Source organism: Amblyomma americanum, chromosome 1 (assembly GCF_052857255.1).
Source record: "Amblyomma americanum isolate KBUSLIRL-KWMA chromosome 1, ASM5285725v1, whole genome shotgun sequence".
NCBI classification, from domain to species: domain Eukaryota; kingdom Metazoa; phylum Arthropoda; class Arachnida; order Ixodida; family Ixodidae; genus Amblyomma; species Amblyomma americanum.
The window spans coordinates 426,394,550-426,414,623 of record NC_135497.1 but is presented as its reverse complement, the minus strand read 5'-3'; the positions used below and the strand labels follow the sequence as shown (position 1 = coordinate 426,414,623).

At 46.5% G+C, this 20,074-nt stretch overlaps 1 protein-coding gene and 1 non-coding gene across 2 annotated transcripts in view; both read left to right on the top strand.

The window, feature by feature from the left end:
- Positions 1–20,074, top strand: part of LOC144124832 (uncharacterized) — an 87,115-nt gene that overhangs the window by 41,870 nt on the left and 25,171 nt on the right. The window lies entirely within an intron of this gene.
- On the top strand, positions 9,468–9,541 carry TRNAS-UGA (transfer RNA serine (anticodon UGA)). Its single transcript has one exon. It is a non-coding gene; the product is annotated as a tRNA-Ser (tRNA).

Genomic DNA, 20,074 nt, shown 5'->3' with positions numbered 1-20,074 from the left:
AGACATATGAGCTGCTTCGTGACGCTTACGGCAACGAGACATTATCATGGGCGCGAGTTTTCGAGTTGCACAAGTGGTTCGTTTTGGGAAGAACGTCGGTGTAAGACGACACAAGGCAGGGGCGTCTTCAACCTCACGGAACGAAAACAACGTGGCTGGGATAAGAAAAATCGCAAAGCAAGACCGCACCATTAAATTACGCACGCTATCAGATGCTCTCGACATTAGTAAGACAACATTCAACCAATTTTTACATGAGAAGTTGGGGAAACGCAAGCAGAATGCCAGACTTGTGCTGCACTGCCTTACACAGGGCCAGAAGCACACGCGGGTATCAGTGAACGCTGATTTGCTCTCCGAGGCAGAGAAGGATGCTGCATTCGTCAACACCATCATTGTTGATTACGAAACATGACGTTTTCAATACGGTCCTCAAAAAAAAAAGCAGAGTACCGAATGGCGGTCCATAAGCTCTCCGGCGTGGAGAAGGGTGCGGCAACAGAAGACCAAAACAATGACGATGCTGATAGTTTTTTTCGATGCCAGAGGTGTCATACATCGCCAGTTCGTCCCACAAGGGCAGATGGTGAATCAAGAGTTTTATATCCGCGTGTTCAAACGCATGCGTGATGCACTGCGGTGCCGCCGCTCTGACTTATTGGAATCTGGATAATGGATCCTTCTCCACGATAACGCAAGGCCGCACACTGCTCTCAGCCTGACAAAATTTCTCACCAAGAACAGCATTACTTTACTTCCCATCCGCCGTGCTCGCCTGGCCTCTCCCCATGCGATTTTTTTTTGTTTCCTCTTGTGAAGAGAGCCCGAAAAGAACGCTGGATGGGGAGCGTGGAGGCCATTTAAGACGCCATGACAAAGGAGCTGACAGCCCTGCCAAAAGAAGCGTTTTCCAACTTTTTCCAAGACCTCAAGAAGCGTTGGAAGCTGTGTATGGACTGCAAGGGAGACTATTTCGAAGGGGTGCTGCACAAAGGATTTTAATGCTAAAAGGATTTTTTAACAGCTTCAGTCTCGGAACTTTACGGACAATGGTTGTAGAATTTACGAAGTGCACTTATAGCGAATGACACTCTCCGTATAAGCGCACATAACTTCTCCGCTTGACAAGGGTATAAGTGTCGCGTAGACGGAGCGTTGAATCCTTACTTGGAAGCGTTCGCGGCAGACATGTTTTTCGTCTCTGAATTTTGGCACAGAAGTTGTCGTGTTTCTTTTACGGCCCGCAAAGTTCGTCCTTGAGACGACCATCGTCGCTAACGTGGCCTTGACGAATGTCACCAAAAATGGTCGCTTTCTTAGATGGAGTCTACCTCTCGAACAATGTCATTTCTCTGTGCGTCCAGGAAAGGAAAACTGCACGGAAATATTCATAGCTTGAGCAGATAGTTGTAAGCGGAAGAACTTAGTGGGATCACCTTCTGTGTTTCTTTTTATTTTAAACTTGGTTCGAACAGTCTCTCTATGGCGATTTCAAAGGGGATGCTTCGCGCTTTAATTGCATAAAATTAAGTCAAAATCGAATCACACTTTCAGTGAACTGTTTCGCTGTTGATGTGGAAAGCCTGGTGAATGTTTGGCGAGTTCCGAGCGCTTCCTTGAGGGGCAGTGCCCTGTCGCGGGGAACAGTCCACTGACGCCTTGTTTTGTTGAATATTTGTGTTTCGATGATATTTCTGGAAGCCAGCCCTTCAGCACGGTTCCAGCCTCATTTCTTCCTGCACAGCGGTCGTGAACGCGTGCCATTCGAGATTTTCCGGACCGCGGAGGAGCTGTTGAGATCGGCGAACTCGGACCTGGGAATAATTCCTAGCAGAGCAACATGAAGGCGGATGAGTGATCAAGAAGCACCAATGCGGCGAGGACTGGCGATCGCGGCAGTAGCGGTGGCGTCAAGTGGCCGAGTCTGCCTTCGGGTCGCTGGACTGAGCGTGATGCGGTTGGAAAGTCAAGCTGGCGATGATAAATGAAAGACGGCTGCGACCTCGACAGAGGTCTCGCGTTTCGGATAAGAGGGGGGAGTACGAGGTCGTTCATTCAACTGCTGGGAAACGGCGTGCAATTCCCTTCCCACGGAGGCACCGAACTTGCCGCAGTGGTGAAATCGACACGACCGTGTTCGATGATTCAGCCTCTACCCCTTTCCATTGACCAAGCTGCGATGACGATGATGATGGCGATGATGAAAACCTTTATTGGCAAAGCAGCAAGAGAGAGAAAATAGTACAGATGCGGGTGGAGTACTTAGTTCAGGATCTCAATGGTCACCCTGTGGCTCTAGCCTGGGATACCAGTGTGCGCTGGGTCGCCAGTTCTGAGCTGAGCACTGTTGCTCGGAGTGGTGTATATCTAAGTCTGGGGGTTTGTCGCCAGAGCATCCCAATGTTACGTGGTATCTGGTGGGAGTCTCGCCACACCAAGGGCAAACCCCGTCATATTGACCCGGAGAGATATGAAATTTATGTATGTTTGGGAAAGGGTTGATTTGTAGTCCACGCCAATACCTAGCCTCTTGCGCGTTTAGCTTGCAGTGTGGGGGAGAATAAACTTGCCTCTGCTTTCGTAGGATGTGTAATTTTTCTCAGTATGTAGGGAGATAAGGGAGAGGTCAGAGAAGTTAGCTGCTCGGTTAGTATACCCTCAAGCAAGGCTTTTCGCGGCCTATTTCCTTTGAGCCACTCGTGCCCAGTTGTCAAGTGATTTGGTGCGTTTTGGTAGACGTCTGAGTGCGATCAGTGTTGAGCAGTGACGTGATTGATATTGCAGTTCTGCCTGAGAGGAGCAGCCAGCATTTAGACATTGAGTCGGTCACAATTTTGAGGTTTTTGCCCGAGATGTCCCCATATTAAATGGCTATCGCGATTGTAGCTGTTTCGCCGGCAGCGGGGGTACGACTGCAACAGCGTTGGTAGAGTTGGGGTACGTGGCGGCGTCTGCGTAGACTGTGTTTCTTACTTGTCGGTGAGTGCGGCGGAAGTAATCGACTCGTGCCTTTCTTCGTCCTTCGTGCGTTTCCCTCTGCACGTTTTTGTCAGGGGGCACATGAATGCGAGAGCGAAAATTGGTGTAGATGTCCTTAGTGTCTTGGACTTGCCGGAGGTGGGCCAGTGTGCCAATTCGTTCTAGAATGCCTCTTCCGGCTTTTGTAGTGAAAAGTATTTTTTTCTGTGAGGTGAGCACAGCCTGTAGGACGTCGGAGAAGGTGTTGATCAAGCCGAGGTCTCGAGGTGACCATTTGATGTGTACATGGAGAGACCGAGTGCTTGTTTGTAAGCCATGCGAATGATTGCGTTGGCTTTGTTCATTTCCGCCTTAAGCAGGGTGCGGTATGGGAGGCCATATGATAGGCGACTTATTACTAAGGCCTGTACTAGCCGGATGGTATTCGCCTCACGCATGCCTTTCCGGTTTCGGGTGACCCGTTTGATCATTCGAGCGATTTGTGGAGAGTGTGGAGGCGCTGGAGTGTGTGCTTGGCTTTTATGTAGCTTTCGATCCAAAGCCCCAGGATGGGTAGGAGCGATGCTTCTTTGATTAGGGTACCATCGAGCAGAACCTCGAAGACGCCTGGAGATTGGTATGCATGTCCGCGTATGCGAACTGTTTCGGATTTCTCAGGAAGACCGGAGACCGCATCTTGCTCCCTGGTATCGGCACTTGTGACCGCAGCATGCAAGGTTCCATCTTTGGTGGCAAGGGAGTCTTTAGGTGGCCAGATTTTGATGTCATCCGCGTAGATCGTATAGCCGATGTCCGGAATTATGTCGAGAGCTCTGGTCATGCTAATCATTGCGATATTGAAAAGTAGTGGGGAGATAATCAAGGCCTGGGAGGTGCCTTTTTTGAGCGTGTGTTCTGTCGCCAAGACTACTTCTCCTATGCCGATCGTGGCCGTTTGGTGGTTAAGAAACGCTTTGATGTAGTTGGAAGTTTTACCACATCCCATGGTGTTTATCTCCTGAAGGATGACATCATGCGAGACGTTGTCGAAGGCACCCTTTCAGTCTAGGGCCATGATGCAGTGCTTTCTGCCACGTGGAATGATTTGTAGGCCTTCTTTTAGAAGGAGGAAGGCGTAATGGGCGAAGAGGCCTTTCCTGAATACAATCAATGTGGGAGGAAAGATGTCATTATCCTGGATTAAATTTTGGACAAGCGGTTGCATGATACGTTAATACAGTTTCCCCAAACACGAGGTGAGAGAGATGGGCCTGAGAGGCTCCAGGCTGAGTGGTTTTTCTGGTTTCGGGATTGTAATTATTTCTGCAGTGTGTGTTTTCATTCTGCCGCTCATCTCTGGCCACCCAAAGGGAGTCTTTAATGCTTGTTGTGAGAGTACGTATTTGGGCTTCACTCAGATCTGTAATCATTCCGTTGGCGATTTTGTCTGCTCCTGCTGCCATGTTGCGGATGGCTGAGCGGGCTGCGGCGCAGACGTTAGCTGTGGTAATGGGCGCATCCGGCTTCTCGTTGATCAGCCTGTGTACTGGATTGTGGTCTGCGGGATGTATGAGCCAAGGTATTTGGCTCTGAGGGCATCCTGTAAGGTGTGTCGTCTCCGGGGAAAAGAGGTGCGATCTTTTTCAGTGTCCGGTTCTAGATCGATCTAGAAGTTGTGAGGACTACCAGACAGCGCAGGATCGCCCAGGTCCGTGAGGTTCCTAGGGTGCCTCGGAGTGATTCGCAGAGGTCGTACCAGTTCTGCTGGGAGAGGTGACCGGCGTACTCCTATGCAGTGCCTACGACCTATGCAGTGCGTACGGTGCCGTGGCACGGGTCACGTTCGACGTGAATGCAAGGTACCCCGGTGCTCTAAATGCAGGCGTTTCGGCCACGGCGATAGTGAGCGTGTTCGCACATACGCGTTGGCTACCGGTGCGGTATCGAGAGACGATACGGCACTGCTTCTGATTGATGTCGTCGAGGCGGAGGAAGTGGCAAAAGGAGCCTAGGAAGTTGGCAAGGCTGCTGGGACAATCGATATTTCGGGGCCTCCCAGCGGAGACACTAGTGAAAATGGCAACAAAGGGAAGCAAGTTGAAGAGGAAGAATTACTTTCGAGTCAGGCAAACACGTCGACAAACGGGGACAGCGTCCCAGCAACGAAGGACGCCGAGCCAATGACCAGTGAGAAGCAGCAGGATCAGATCTGCGCCCGTTCAGCGAGCGGCACCGCCTCAGCCAAGCGCCCTCATGCCCTGACCGGCAACCAAGGCGACAAGGCGGCAGCTTTTAGTAGTGAGGAGCCGCTAGCGAAAACTGCTAATTCCCGACGGTCTTCTCTCAGACCGACACCCAACTTTTTGACGGACAAGCGTGCCAGCGATAAGGCAGCCCCGCGGCAAGGTCAGGGGCCTGCACCGGATGGCTCCGGTGGCAACGACGGCGTCTAGCTATGTGCTACTCGGGAGGGGTAAGCACCATGCTCTTGGCCTCTTCACTGTGTGCGAAAATGGCTTCTGTAACCCCGTTGAAAGTAGCCACACTCAATGTTAGGGGCTTGGCAGGAAAGAAAACGCAAAGCCAAGTGTATTGGATTTTAACGGAGCACGATGTCGACTATACTGCAGCCGTGCTGGAGACAAAAGTAGAAGGGGAGGAAGCGACCGGGAGCATGGTGCGAGTTTCACGTTTAGATTCTACCCTGTAGTAAGCCATGCGATAGGTACATCTGCTGGTAGCGTCCTTTTTGTAAAGAAGTGGCCGGGTCTGGTCGTGCACGATCATTTCTCGTGCCCTTCAGGTCGGTGTGTCGCTGTCGATTTTACAATGAATGACGCTGAGTGGCGGGTTGTCTGTCTGTATGCCTCAAATGTTGCGGACGAAAGGGCCGCGTCTTGTCAAAGTGTTGAACTGCGCCTCTGTATCGAGAAGCAGCTTATTATCTTGGGCGGCTTCAACTGCGTCCTGAACGGCTGCGATAAGACCCGTGCAAGGGTGTTCAGGGACTCAAGTATGAAGATACTGTCGCAAATCATAGACAAATGGAACCTTGAGGATGTGGCGGAGTGTTTGGAAGGCACCGGAGGTGTGAAGTACACACACTTTCAGAGGAAGAGCCATGTTCGGCTTGACAACATTTATGTATCGCTGGACGTGATTTCAAAATGCAACATTTACCATGTAGTGCCGGTGTCTTTTTCGGACCACTGTTTAGTAGAATGTTGGATAGGAGTGAAAAAACGGGGCAGTGCTTTTAGTTGGGATCTGTGGAAAATAAATAAGAATCTAATTAAGGACGATGAATTTAACCGCGAAGTAATTGAATAAATCAGCAAAATAGAGCCTAGTAGTGAACTGAAAATATGGGAACAGTGGGACATTGCAAAGAACAGGTTCAATTAAAGCAGTCGAAAGGGTCTAGTGCCATTGAGTACGAAGAGAATCTAAACGAGCGCAATCTAAGGTGTATGCTTGAAAAATTGCTCGAAAAGGAATCTGAAGCGCCTGGTAAATGGATCGATGACACCAGGAAAATAAAACAAAAAATTCAATAGAAGAGGACCGATATCGTGGAGCGTTGGTGCGTGCCAGAGCGGAACATGTTGCTGCAGGGGAGACGCCGACGAAACGAGCCTTGGGAATTGAAAAGGCCCATGCTCGGCGAAATCACATTGACAGCAAAGAATGGGGTGGCATCTTATCAGACGAAAACGAACATATACAGCGTGCGTTTTCTGAGTACTATCAGGCGCTCTTCGCATTACACGATTCACACACGAACACGTTTAAGGACAGGTTTCTTGGGGCACTGCCTTGACTTTGCGACGAAAAAAAGACTTGTTAGAGCTCGCAATAACCGAATAAGAGGTGGAAATGACAATAGAAAATTTAAATTCTGGCAAATTGCCAGGCCAAGACGGGTTAAGCGCGCCGTTTTACAAAGCATTTAAGAGCAGAATCGCGCCAGTGCTGACGACGGCCTTTAATAAAGCTTACGACGTAGATGAATTGCCTCCGTGTTATGGCAAATCACACACTGTCCTAATCCCAAAAACTGATGAAGCTGACAAGTTACGGCACGTAACAGGGTACAGGCCAATTGCACTCACAAATGTGGATTACAAAATTTACATGAAGGTGTTGGCGCGAAGGTTACAGTGTGTAATCCAGGGAATTGTTTGCCCCCATCAAACGTGTAAGATAAAGGGCCGGTCTATTCTTACTAACATACACAAGGCAAGATGTGTGCTCGAGTGCTGTGACCTTACAAATGGTCGTGTTGCCATCGTGCAGCTGGACCTCGAAAAGGCGTTCGACTGTGTCGTGCATAAAATTTTGCTATGCATTCTGGATTAAGTGAATGTTGGTTCTGTTATCCGGGAGGGAATCACCTTGGCGTATCGAAACTGCAAGACGAGATTCATTGTTACCCAGAGTCTCGGGCCCCCATTTTCGTGCAGCGTTCGGTACGTCAAAGCTGCTCCCTCAGCCCTCTTCTGTTTGCCATTTACATTGAGACGCTGTGTTTAAGCATAATTGGAAACGAGAGAATCACTGGTTTTCGGCTGCAAGCGGTGGAGGTCAAGCTGCTGGCATATGCGGATCATTTGGCGGTTTTTTCTGTTAATCGAGAAAGTGTAACTGAGACCGTTGAATGCGTCGCAGAATTCTGCAAAACCTCAGGCAGCAGAGTGAACTGGTTTAATTCAGTGGGGCTCTGGCACTGGAGCATGGCAAACGACGCCTGACAACTTTGCAAACGTACCCTGGGTGAATACCCCAACGAAGTACCTGGGAGTAGCGCTAGAAAGCTATCGCGATAGCGAGACATTTTGGAAAGCGCAGACCCAGGATGCGCGTGAGAAGGCGGAAAGATGGAAAGGAACAGGATTATCAATTTTTGCCAGAGCTACCGTGCGCAACCTTTTTTTATCAGCAGAGTGTGGTATGTGATGCAAGTGTTGCATTGTGGAAGGATGAACATACAGAAGCTACATCGAATTTTCGATTTTTTTTTTGCGTGGGCTGCTCTATAGGAAAGGTACAGGCGGACGAATTTATTTAGAAGAGTTAAGGATGGTGGAGTGGGCCTGGGACACCTTTTCTTGCGGCAGATTGTTAATAGATTTATGTTTCTGCGTGATGTCAGTGATCCGTTTTTGCGCACCGTGTGCCAAGTAAGGCTCGGGCGTGCCCTGCCTGACTTCGTTGGAGGAACCGAAACAATGTCGGGCAGAAATTTTCGATACTTCAGAGAAGTCACAAGTGTGCGGTTTCTCTCAACGAGGTTTTCCAACGAATATTTATCTACAGTGAACAAGAACAAGCTGTATAAGGATTTATGTGGAGTTTTTCTGCCGGAACCTATGTACAGGACCTTGTAGAGTGGAGGCCCTGGAAGGAATGTGTTGAAGAGGGTAAAGAGAATGCACGTCGAGCCAGGGGTTAAATCTTTCTTTTTCAAGTTGCACACTGGAACTTTATCAGTCAAAATGTTATACAGGATAAGGGCTTATTTTTTCCGTGGTGTCCTAACTGCCTTATCTGCAAGAAACCAGAAACGGTAGACCACGTTTTTCTGCATTGTTGGGAAGGAGTTTACTTTGGGGGCGTACTACAAAGGACAATAAAGAAACAATTTCCCCTTCACCCTCATGGAATACGGTATCTGTTCATTGATAACGAGAATGTCAACCATTTGATTTAATAGAGTTAATGGGCCTGCACAGTATTTAGTGCTCGCGAATGGCAGGATATTACTGGGATCCCGACATTCGGCTAGCACGAATTTATTTTCACGAAACTGTGCATCGGTTTTTCGAGAGGGTCGAAGCTGATGACGACGTTTCCGAGTGGTTGTCAAGGGTGGAGCCTTTGATGGCCCTAAAGGAACTTTAATGCGACGAAGCCAGCCCTCGGAAGGCTGACTGTATCAATACCATGTGTTCATTGTGTCCAGCAATTTCTTTTTGGTCTTCCTTGTGCAATGCCAAAGACAGGCAATACAAAAAGTCACCGTAGCTCAGTTGGTAGAGCACCGGACGCGATATTCGGAGGTCGTGGGTTAGGATCCCACCGTCGGCTTGGTTGTTTTTTCTCCTGCTTTATATGTAATTTTCTTCAAGCGACAGATTAATCGAAATATTGCTCTACCACAGATTTGCACTACAAATTAAAAAAAATAAACATTACCATATGGACCTTGGTTTCAGAGACTGTTGGCTTCCTTGATATGTTTGTCAAACGAGTCCCTCATTTCATTTGCCTTGTCTGCTAATAGCTTAACGAGGGTCTCGGTTCTGGCAGTCTTGATGGCATAGGTAGCATAAGAGGGTTTTCGCACAGTTTCCACCCTCGCCGTTAGATGACGTTCCCCGTCAGACTCGCGGTATTACAGGAAATGCTACGTCCACCGTTATGGACGAGGGTGGCGCTGGTGAACACTCTCAAGCTTCGCTTACACCCAGTAAACGTAAATACCCAAGAAAGCAGCACATTGGACAACCGTCGCCGTAGCTCAGTTAGTAAGAGCACCGGACGTGATATTCGGAGGCCGTGGGTTCGGATCCCACCGGCGGCATGGTTGTTTTTTCTGCTGCTTTATACGTTATTTTATTTAAACCGATTGGTTGGCACTACAATTAAAAAAAATTACAAGCATTCCTCTATGCACCTTCGTTTCGGTGACTGTTGGCTTCCTTAATATGTTTGTCAAACGAGCTCCTCATTTCCTTTACCTTGTCTGCTAATAGCTTAACGGGGGTCTCGGTTCTGGCAGTCTTGTTGCCACAGGTAGCATAAGAGGGCTTTCGCACAGTTTCCACCCTCGCCGTTATATGACGTTCTACGTCACACTCGCGGTATTACAGGACGTGCTACGTCCACCGCTATGGACGAGGGTGGCGCTGGTTAACACTGCCAAGGTTCGCTTACACCCAGTAAACATAAATACCCAAGAAAGCAGAAGATTGGACAGCCGTCGCCGTAGTTCAGTTGGTAAGAGCACCGGACGCGATATTCGGAGGTCGTGGGTTCGGATCCCACCGGCTGCATGGTTGTTTTTTCTGCTGCTTGATAATTTATTTTCTTTAAACAGATTGATTGGCACTAAAATTAGAAAAAATTACAAACATTCCCCTATGCACCTTGGTTTCGGTGACTGTTGGCTTCCTTAATATGTTTGTCAAACGAGCTCCTCATTTCCTATATATATAGTGAAAAACGTAACGAATTTATTCAACGTTTTTACCCAGGACTGGTCTTTGTGAAGAATGATCATATAGTGCAAGGGCGCGTCTTATTGTAGCAAGGGACATGTCACACAGAGGGCTTAAAAGAACAGAAATAAAGAAGAAAAGTGGAGGGAGAGCGGAACACAGCCAGACACTTACGCCATGTTAAGGAAGAAAGGCGCCACGTCACGCACGCACGAAATCACTGCACACATACGAGGTGAAGGAGGGAGGCCCGGCTTGGCGGGCACGCGGTTACTTCAAAAAAAAGAGTTAAAAGCAATAACAAATGAAGAAAAAAACGTGGGTGTGGGGGAGGCTTAACAAAAGAAGGGAAGTGTCCGCCAATTGTGGGCGTCTGTACCCCTCTGGCCGCGTTTGTGTGGCCCCGTGCGAATCCAAAAGATGGCCCAAGGAGGAGGCGCAGGTTGTGACTGCCCACATCGTGACACGTGAGCCGCTAAAACCAGATAAGGTTTCCATACGAAGACCACATGGAAAGGCTTGTTTATAGGAAAGCAAAAAAGAAAAAATGCACAGCGAAAACTGCACAGCAATGGCCGAGAGAAAGAAAAAAACAGGAGACACGAATACACAAGATACACACACAAGTATGCCACTGTTGTAGCATCTTTGAGCAGAAGATATGCGGGAACGCACAGAGGTACACAAAAAGCGCCATAGTGTTAGAAAGTGCCCCAAGGACGAAATTGCATCTCGGGGAACAGTGCTTAGAACAACAATAATAGGATAGATACAGATGACAAGCGAAATCATAAAGGGGCGCAAATGAATGCAAATACATAACTAGTGTGAAAAAGAACTGTGTTAAAAAGCAAGTTAGGATGAATACACATGGGACATGAGCGTCACAGAATTAGACAGCGTTTAACCACAAGAAGAATTTCAATACTTCGACTAGAAATGAAACTGTTAAACATAGAAGAATGTATTGTAGATTTAAGGAATACCCGTTTGGTTGCAAGATAATTCCCAATAAAATAATTTATAGAGTTTTATTCTGAAAGGCAGGACCAGTGTTCCAGCGCTCTCATTAATGCCACCAGACAAGAAAATAATTTAGAGTTTTATCCTGAACGGCAGGACCAGTGTGCCAGCGCTCTCATTAATGCCACCAGACAAAGTGTTAAACTTAAATATTACGTATGATTCACAGGCTTCCCTGTCGTAATGTGTCTGGAAGCCAGTTTGCAGAATGGTGGCCTTGAAGCTTCCAAATGGATAGCCTTTTGTGGTTACGTGTCTTGAAATAGGCAGATCTGGCAGTGATCGTATGTGTGCTTTGTGGTTATTTATTCTGAATCGGAAAGGAGCATCAGTTTGCCCAATGTACTGCGCACGGCACACAGCGCATTTTAGAAGGTAGACAACGTTGCTGGTGTCACAGTTGAAGTGTCCTCGAATTTTGAATGAGAAAGACGACGCTGTGCTACGAACTTCTGTGACCGCACTGATCATCGGAAAGAGCTTACAGCGCGGTTTATTGCAAAGGTTGAACCCTGAGATTTCACCGTTGTCTAGCTTCGAGGAGGTTACAGCATCTTTGATACTTCTTGCCCTCCGATATACAACACGGGGTGGTTCCGGGAGCAGGCGCTTCATTTTGCCGCTCTGAAGGAGAATGTTATGATGCTTTCTGAGAATAGCATTAACATTCGGTGCTGATGGCGAGTAGGTTAATATCAGATTAGTTGGAAAGTTTGTCTGCACAGGTTTGGTGGTATTTATGATTTTACGACGTTCTTGTGCTCCAGCTTTTTTTAGGCATCGTCGATGATGGGCTTCGGGAAGCGCTGTCGGACCAAATCCCTGTGGAGTGCCTCACAGCATGAAACGAAGTCCTCTTCACGGGAGCAGATGCGTTTAAATTTTAGAGCCTGGTTGTATGGTATCACTTTTTTGCAATGTTTTACGTGGCTACTCTCAAAATGCAAGTATTGGTGCTTGTCTATGGGCTTCTTAGACATTGAGGTGACAATCTGGTTTTTCGAGATCGAAAGTTCGGCGTCCAGAAAGCTGATCATGGAGGTTGAGTAGGAGTGGGAAAAGGAAATGCTTTTGTGAGCATTATTGAAGTTAGTGATGAATTTGAGTAGCTCGTCTTCACCATGGCCCCATATAAGAAATATGTCATCTATAAACCTCTCAAGGAATTCGGTTTCGAGAATGCCCATGAATATCAGTGTGTCGTTACATTTTATCTCATTTGAAGAACAGTCAAGCTACTATTTGGGTAAAGCATCTAAACTGGAAGCGGAAGCCTGGAAAACGTCACACGGTGACAGCATTGAAAGTGAAACAACTGCCACGGCCAGTGATCAACCAAAGACAGCGATTTGAAACGTCTGAGCACCAGCCGAGGAAAGCACTCCTGGTGTGCATTACCTCTGAAATTCAAGCTCCGCCTTCAGCGCACAGACCGCCGATGCACACGCGTAACGGTAGCTTCGTTTCTATATCCTTACACTTTTATGAAAAAATGAAGATGAGGATGCCGTCCTTCAGTAATCAATTGCCATGAACGCAGCAAAATGGTGGTTTGAGCTAGTTGGTACATATTCACAATTTCACCAGCGCTGCGACTAGGAACAAGAACAGAGAAGTCGCTTAAGTCGCTCTCGTATGCAGCAGAAGTCTCGGCCAGCAGCACATGATAGCGTTTGAGAGCTTAAGAAAGCGTCTTGATATAATATGCTTTGACGAAAGAAACGTAGCTCAATGATAGGTTTAAAGAAATAAATGGCACTTGTGTTGGAGTGTTTCCTGGCCGTACAAGGGCAAGTCCACTTACTGCGAACTTTAGATACAACAAACGCAATCTTCGTGACTGTCAGGTTCGTTATAAGTGAGCCTGACTATATTAAGCTGTGTTTTCACATGTGCTTGTGGGGGCAAGATAGTTATGTACCATTTGACATGCCCAAGTATCTTACCTGTTTCAAATTTCCAAGTTTTTGTAAGTTTTATAACAAATAAAATTTCAGAAACCCCAGACATGGATTGCATGGACATCAGTGTTGATGGTGTTTTGTGGCTCACTGCAGGTGTGGTGAATTAAACTAGGGTGATTATATATGATCCCCTGTAAATAGTAGAATGCTTGCTATAAGGTGCAAGTTACCATTCTCAATTATTGAATTCTTAAGGTCTAATATTAGAAGGCTCCTTAGCTTATGCAGTTTCCCCACACCAATTGAGGAGTCTGTGCTTTTTAAGTTAAGGATGAATGTGAGGGAGCCATATAATAGTACAGTTTTTTGGTACTCCTTGGGTAGGGAGGCCCTCAGGGCAACCAGAGCCGTTTATTGCACCTGCAGTGTCGAGAGTATGTGTCTAATGATAGAAGAATGTTCATCTAAAAAAAGGAACATTTGCAAACATCTTTTGTTTTGTACTGATTTTGTATTCATTTTGATTTTGAAACTGGGTCATGTGAGCGGGATCTGCGACAACACGAGAGTGTGCTTTCGTTGTGCCGGAGCTCACAGCGCTGTGTCCCTCTAATATACAAGTGCTTAAGTGTTCCAACTGCAACGGGCCTCATGACGTCTCATCTAGGAATTGTCTGCGCATAAAAAAACAAGCGTGCCGTTCTAAAGCAAATGGTTCGGGGCAATTCTACGCCCCGTGAAGCTGCCGCGACTGTTCGGAAAAGGCGTTCTCGCCGCAAGAAGAACTCAAGAAAGTGTATTGCAATATGCAACCACATCGAGGCGCCCACTGCACCTCCTTCTCAACCTCCTCCGGTGCCACCACGTACAATTGTGTCCAATCCGCGAAATATCGCAAACGATAATCAGACCTCTTCGTGTGCGGATGCTTGGCCAACGCTTCCGCCGTTACGTCCTCCTTAGCCTCCTCAGCACAAGCTCCCATCGCCGACCTGACCTGTCGTTAGAGAAGGGCTCCCAGAGCAAGATCGCCAAGCCATCGTGATCCTCAGGACGGCGGTCAACGCCATTAGCCCTCTGATACAGGCCCTGCAATCGTCAACCGCCCGAAGCGTCTTACTGGTGCTGGGCTCTCTGGTTCCAGTGCTACAAGATCTTTAAAACAGAATGGCTGGCCAGCTTACCACGTCTCGCGAGGAAGTCAGGGGCGCTGCGGTCTTCCAGTGGAATGCAAGAGGCCTAAAGTGACGAATCGCAAGCTTTCGGCAATATGTTTTCAACAACCACTTCCCGATATTAGTCATCTGTGAACCTAACTTATCCCAAATAATCAGGCTTTCCGGGTACGAGAACTTCTTCTATCCGACATGCGGGGAGCGCAGCAAAGTTCTGGTCTACATCCGCACCGACATAACGTACGTTTGCTGCCCAGTTCAACCCCACAATGGCAATCAGTACCTGAGTTACATAGTCAAAAAAGGATCCATAGAGTTCACACTGATTACGGTGTATGTCTCCTCCTCCTCTCAATTGGACTGTGAGAGGTAGAAGACAGTTATGGAGGTAACCCGGGCTCCTTGGATTATTAGCGGAGATTTCAACGCCGACCACCAACTGTGGGGAAGTCCTATAGTCAACGATAGAGGGAGGAATCTAGCCTTATTTGCTTCAGAAAAAGAACTTTTCATAATGAATGACGGCAGCCCGACATACCTGCGAGACAGTTCATACAGCAGTTGCCTAGACCTGACACTAGTTTCGCGGTCTCTGCACCGGCGTGTCTAGTGTTTTTGTGATGTGGAGACCCACACGAGTTACCACATACCCACCTACCTCAAGATTCTAGGTCTTGGGGCATCCGGCCCTGCTAAACAAGCGCACATCGATTGGACGTCATTTAAAACTTGAATGGAAGAGGCGTGCGAAGAAGCCTCAATTCCAGTTTGGAGGACATTACAGCAACAGCAATAAAGGCTGCTAAAGGCTTCCTCACGTCAACTAGGATGCGCACCGAATTTGATGTAGAATTACACCACCGGCATGCTATTCGTCGGGATGCAGACCTGCAGACATTAAAGACGGACCAAATGCGTAAGGGACCTCAGAGAGGCGCGTCGTGTGCAGAGAAAAATCAAGCGACGAATGGACACGCTGTCGGAACAGTGCTGGAAGCCCTTCTGTCAATCTATGGATCCTCGAAAGCCCATGTCCCACATTTGGCGGACAGTGCGAGGGATTAGAACGTTTCCACACCAAAGGCAGCCTTTCTATGCTTCGGATCTACATCAAAACCGTCACCAGATTGAAGTTGCAACTGATTTCTGCAGAACAACCACGGCCCGATCGAAAAAGACAACAAGAATTTTTCTAGTAACAACAGAAATTTTTGTAGTAACAACAAACATTTTTGTTGTCCCAACAAAACGTCTTGTCGTTACTGCAAGCATTTTGGTTGTCACAACAAAAAGTCCTGTCGTTACTACAAACATTTTTTTGTCACAACAAAACGTCTTGTCGTTACTACAAACATTTTTGTTGTCGCAACGAAATCTTTTTTCATTACTACAAACTTTTTGTTGTCAACAAGTTTTTTGTCGTGATAAAAAGTGTGTTGTTACGACAAAAATTATCTTGTAGTCTTCTGTTGTTCACGTGTCAATTGTTGAAGTTCGTGTAGTGACAACAAATAATTTTGTCGTCACAACAAACGGGCTTTTCCGCGACAGAAAAAAAGAGACTGTCGTAGCAGCAGATACTGTTTTCGCAACAGAGTGTATCGATGAGAGGAACCACAACAAGATCGACACTACATATTCTGTAGCATGGGAGCGAGCTGAAGCAAACTGAGAAAAGGCACTGTATCACCACTACCAACAGAAGTGCATTCTGCACATGATTTTTGTTTGCATGCGGCTATCGCTATACTCAAGGTCTCGAAACACGAATGGTACGTCCGTGCATATGTATACCAATTCATCGGGCGTGGGTGTTGTCGATCGCGCGCAGCAAACGTTCTGATCTTATTTCAAGCCTCGATCGTTTTGCGTGAAGGCTACACCGCAGCTACATGCATTGTCTCCGAAGATTTCGAATATTTGCTGTCAGCGTTTTGGTGCAGCGCGATATCGGTGCTTGTTGCAAGCAAGTCATCGGTATGCTTTCTTCATATGCTCGTAGTTTAATTGTAGCCACACATCTCACAAACTGCGCGCAGCGTAATTCGGCTGTAGTAGATATTACACGCAGCAGTGGGGCAATCAACGGCCGAGCGCGCTCTTCGGCAGTGCATAAAACTTGAAGTGTACTATCGTGCGGGTATGTGTCATATGCATGAAAAACCATTGCCGCGGGGTGCACTACAATACGGCTGAAAGCGTTCTCAATGCGACAGAGCATTTTGTGTACTGTTGCCTTAACTGAGTGTGCCAGCTCGGAGGCATTACAGGTGTTCTAATGATTCGTAGCTGCAATTAAGTCAAGCCGCGCGCGCAACTTTGTCTTTCCCTTTTGCCGGCATATTTGAGTCTGTTATGCCACAAATAATTTTTGCACTGTATGTAAATACCAGCGAGTCAACCAAGTTTTATCTTATTCGTAGAACAAGTATATGCCCGTTTTTTCCATGCACTGGGGGAGCTTTTAAGATTGCACTAGAGCTTAGAATGGTCTTGTAGACAACTTGCAGCTTGCCATATGTGCAAAGAAAAACACAATGTGGTATTCAAGAAATTACTGGAAAAGTAATGAAATGTTAGGAATTTCAGTTACAGGCAGCTAGCTAACATGAAATGCTTTCTAAACAGCACCGCTGCCAGAGTTGGGGCACCACTTTCACAGTTACTGTAATGTTTTCATTAGCAACTGGGCTTATATGTTCTGACACTAAGGAAAGGAAAAAACTTTCACACAGAAACCTTTCATCACTTCAAGTGAATTTATTCTATGCCATATACCATATATGACACACCACACAATTAAGGTATGGCACGTACAACTAACATTAGTATATGCATCTTTTTATTGATTTCATAATGATTATAACTAGACAAAAATTTCAAACTCAATACAGACCAGGAGCACAGACTGTTGGGCGAGTTGGTGCATTGCAAACACGTACAAGCGCACAAAAACACAAAGACACGAAGAAAGAGACTGAGACACCACAAGCACTTACTTCCAACTGAAAACTTTCTTGACAGAAACACACATTATATTCAGTAAAACACTCTCCGGGGCATGTTGGTTCATAGCTAACAAGAATAAAAGCGCAACAACACGACACAAAGAAGGAGGAAACCGACAGGACAGGCGCTAACTTGCAACACTTTACTGTCTTCATAAACCGCCGCGTATATATCAACCACAGGAAGGGGGGGGGGGGGGTAAAGACAGATAGGGGGGAACACAGTTGAAAGCACGTTCGTAGAAAACTCGAATATGGCACAACAAGAACAGGTGATTCCGCAGATACTATGCCATATCTAAAAACTGACATTCTTTTTTATACATCACGATCGACGGGGTGCTAACACATGCACTCCCACTCTTACATATTCTGCGCGCTTCTATCAATTCGCGTGCGATCGTGTCTTTACCTTTGCAGATTACACTTGTTTCCAGAAGTTTTGCTCCACATGCCTTCTTTCTTCCTTCTTCTTTCCAGCAATCCTTACAGTGAATCGGTAGATTTGACCCGGTCCCATTCTTTAATGACAGACTGTGTTCTCTCAAACGGTCATTAATACATCGCCCCGTTTGGCCGATGTAAGTTTTACCACACGTCAGTGGGATGCTATACACAACTCCAACCGCACAATCTACAAAAGGGTTAGCATGTTTCGTTTGGAAAACTTTATTCTTGTCCTTATCCGGGTTAGTCATTCGGCACAATGCGGCGAGTTTCCTGGGAGCAGAAAAAATCACTGGCACCTTGTACTTGGAAGCAACATGCTTAAGATTATGTGCAACGTTATGCGAATACGGGATCACAACTGGTCTAATTTTTTTTTCTGAGGTTCCACTCTCGTCTCTTTTTTCTTTTCGTACTTCACCTTTTTTAGTAAAGCTTCGCTGACTGAGCTCAAGACCGAAGGTGGAAAGCCCGCCTGTTTTAGCTTCTGAATCTGGGTGTAAAAGCTTTCCTGCGCTTTGTGGCAACACGACTTCTTTAGAGAGGATTCCAGGCACATCATGGCGACGGCGCGCTTTACCGTTTTCGAATGCGTAGAGCTGTACGGCAACAGTTCCTTGCGGGCACGGGGGCAATACTTCCAGCATGCGCTTTCGTCAGTAATGGTGATGTCAATATCTAAAAACTGCAAGCTATTTCCCTTCGGGAGCTCATAGGTAAAATCTAAGCATCCAGCGTGATTTTTAAAATCAGCTAAAATTTCTTCCACGACCCGCTGGTAGGACAAAGATGATTGTTTTCTTAATACAATTAAAAAGTCGTCAGCGTACATAAAACTCTTCAAAACACTGCCGTCAACAAAAGCACCTGCCAAGGCGTTGTCAGTACCCGCAAGAAAAATGTTGCACAGTATAGGTGCCACACACGAACCAATACATATTCCGTTCTTCTGCAAATAGACTCGATCCTGGAACGAGACAGTCGTGGAACCCAAGTAAAATTCTAAAAGTGTCAGGAAGTTATCTACTGAAATGCCCGCGGAATTTTGGAAGGCAATTGGGCCATTTTCCTCAATGCAGAGCGAAACAGCCGCCAGCAACTCTGGTTGTGGAACGGAGTAAAAAATATCAACAACGTCAACTGAAAAGATATATCCGACAAACTCGTTGTTACTCAAACATTCACTAATATCAAGGCTGTTCCTTATAAAGAACGGATCATCTACTACCAAGGTTTTGAGCTGTTTCAAAAGATAGCGGCTAACCAGGTTCTGCCAGGTGCCTCTTTCACTGACTATGCACCTAAAAGGGACAAGTTCTTTATGGGTTTTGGCAGTAAAAAATGCATCCAATTTATTACTCTTGCAGTCACGAACACCGTTTGCGAGCTTAATCAAACCCAGCTCCTGACACAAAGAAAAGGCTTGACTTTTTACCTTTCCTGGTTTCAGTTTTGTCGCCTTGAAATTTCGGCATGTTCAGTGAAAAAGCGAATGAGGCCATTCGCCGAAATTTCAAGGCGACAAAACTGAAACCAGGGAAGGTAAAAAGTCAAGCCTTTTCTTTGTGTCAGGAGCTGGGTTTGATTAAGCTCGCAAACGGTGTTCGTGACTGCAAGAGTAATAATTTGTTTGATTAAGCTCGCAAACGGTGTTCGTGACTGCAAGAGTAATAATTTGGATGTATTTTTTACTGCCAAAACCCATAAAGAACTTGTCCCTTTTAGGTGCATAGTCAGTGAAAGAGCCACCTGGCAGAACCAGGTTAGCCGCTATCTTTTGAAACAGCTCAAAACCTTGGTAGTAGATGATCCGTTCTTTGTAAGGAACAGCCTTGATATTAGTGAATTTTTGAGTAACAACGAGTTTGTCGGATATATCTTTTCAGTTGACGTTGTTGATCTTTTTTACTCCGTTCCACAACCAGAGTTGCTGGCGGCTGTTTCGCTCTGCATTGAAGAAAATGGCCCAATTGCCTTCCAAAATTCCGCGGGCATTTCAGTAGATAACTTCCTGACACTTTTAGAATTTTACTTGGGTTCCACGACTGTCTCGTTCCAGGAGCGGGTCTATTTGCAGAAGAACGGAATATGTATTGGTTCGTATGTGGCACCTATACTGTGCAACATTTTTCTTGCGGGTACTGACAAAGCCTTGGCAGGTGCTTTTGTTGACGGCAGTGTTTTGAAGAGTTTTAGGTACGTTGACGACTTTTTAATTGTATTAAGGAAACAATCATCTTTGTCCTACCAGCGGGTTGTGGAAGAAATTTTAGCTGATTTTAAAAATCACGCTGGATGCTTAGATTTTACCTATGAGCTCCCGAAGGGAAATAGCTTGC